The following is a 2,452-nucleotide window of genomic DNA, read 5'->3' as shown; positions in this document are numbered from 1 at the left end:
ATTTTAAGCAGTTCTTCATCAGGATAAACAAGCATTTAATACAACATACAGCTCGGTTATTTATGGTAATTATTACTATTTTTGTTTGTTTCTAAGACCATCTAAATAAATATGTCAAAATGAAAGATACAGGAAGCTACAGGAAACATTATTTTATGTCCAAATCATATGTGCTATAAATCTCCTGTGTCTATCATGTTCAAATCACTGAGTCTATTATGTTTAAGAAGAGCTGCTTTCAATCTGTGTTACGTTAATCCAAAGTAGAATCTTATTGATGCAAAAATTTGATTACTGATTCAGTTTTTATTMATGAATGATTCTTACTCATTTAAGAATTGTGTTCATGCTTTACAAATACAAACATTTTACTCACCAACAATAGTAAGGATGGTCGTTCCTTCAAATGAACCCGTAGGATAAGTAGCGATCTTACAGATGTAGGACCCTTCATCTGAGGCTTTCACATCAGTAATTGTCAGTGACTGTGCTGAAATATTTACTCTGCCCATCAGATGAGAGTCATGAATTGTCATTCCATGTTGATGGTGAAAAACAAGAATTATGATACTTTTTTCTTGCTGGATGAAATTCCACTGAACCTGATTTATCTGGGGTGTTGGTGATGGATGGATGAAGAGGCACGGCAGGGTAACYTTACTGCCGAGTGATCCAGTTACTCCAGGAGGGACTTCCAGTTTTTGTGCCTCAAAAGCTATAACAATAAATTATTATTAGACATAAGATTGCAAGAGAAACAAAAGTAAAGATAAAACATATTAGTTTTGCTGTCTTAAGACAGTGTTAAAATTGRGTATTTTTTTACATTTATTAAATTCAAAATTACTCCAAACACACACAGCATACACAGTTTTTTTTTGTAAAATAATTCAGTATAAATAAATCAAATCAATTTTAAATAAAGTTATTTAAATGTTACTGTCCTGAACTCATAATGAAAAACGCTGCAGAAGTCGCCACTAATTTCAAATATTTAATTAATTTTAAAACCAGTTTTTTACCTGGAAATAACATGAAGGAAATCATCTCTAGAAGCAGGTGAGATAATCTGTTGCAGGTTCTCATTCTGCACAACTACAGATGGTGGAAATGAAACTAAAAAATAAAAACTCATTTTAGACAATCATAATCCTGGTTTTGTTGGCCTCATTTTAAACTAACTAAAAATAAAACAACAACTTACCAAGTTACACAAAAACGGCTCTGAAGAGTTTCACTTCTGGGTCGGAGACAAGCAGCGCATGCAAGAGAAGGATTAAACTATGAGCATTTGAGACAAATCACGTGTCTGTAAAGAGGAACAAACACTGGAATGAACCACAAAAAAAGAACATGTCATTTCTGCAWAAAAAGTAAATAACAGAAGAGTTTGTTTTTCTGTTGCAGGAAGAAAAAAAACCCAACTCTGTTCTAAAAATAAAGAATAAAAAGAACTAACTGAATTTAAGAGAAGTAAACTATCAGATGGCTGTCACAGCACCTGAATGARGGACCTGCTTCATGAGCAACAGTGACTTCTTGTGATCAAACAACTGTACTGTTGGGTTTGAGTCAGGGTGACAGACAGCACCTCAGCTGGGAAAAATACAGAAAACTTTAAAGTTGGCTGAAAGTTTTTAGTCACTCAGCAGAAATATTCTGAAAGACATGGAACACACTGTGAGAAAAACAACCACAACATTTTTAAAATAAGAATCAAACAATTTTTATTGATGAGATCCTAATAAAAAGAAGTTGAGTAGGCCCGCCCAGAGAACCTTCTCAACTTCTTATCCTTTTTAAAAAATATATTTTTAGATTTTTCTTGAGATGCATCAAAACATATTGATGAGGTGTTTGTTTATCTCACCAGCCAGTTAATCTGAAAACACTTCTGTTCTAATATTTAAATCACTTGTGCTTAATTACACTTTAACTTTATTAAGTTAAACTTTTGGACAATTTGAATTTGTGTTTCTTTTAAGATTTGACCCAAACAAAACTCAGACTTTGATTTGATGAATGATGTAAATATAAAGCAAAATTTAAGTGGAATCAAAGATTCAGTATTTTAGATATGGGGTTACTGCTTCAGTTTCATCATCCTGTTGCAGTCGGTTCAAGTTCAAGTTGCTCCAGGAAGAACCTGCATTAAACAATTCTAAAATTTCTTGTCTGAGTTTGTTTGCTGTGGAACCTCWGCAGAAGGGAGCAGCCAAAATTAAAAACATAGAGTTTATTTTCAGTAAAAACTTAATCTTAGGTGCAAACAGAGACCACATACAATGCATTAAAATAGCACATACTACTTTAAAACTCAGTGTGTATTAAATTATGTTACACTCCATAAAAATTATGGAGAGCCCTTTCATTCATAATGCAACAAACAAACAAACAAACAAACAAACAAACAAACAAACAAACAAACAAACAAACAAACAAACAAACAAAC

This window comes from Austrofundulus limnaeus, unplaced genomic scaffold, assembly GCF_001266775.1.
Source record: "Austrofundulus limnaeus strain Quisiro unplaced genomic scaffold, Austrofundulus_limnaeus-1.0 Scaffold101, whole genome shotgun sequence".
Classification (NCBI taxonomy): Eukaryota; Metazoa; Chordata; class Actinopteri; order Cyprinodontiformes; family Rivulidae; genus Austrofundulus; species Austrofundulus limnaeus.
Note: the sequence above shows the minus strand (reverse complement) of the source record.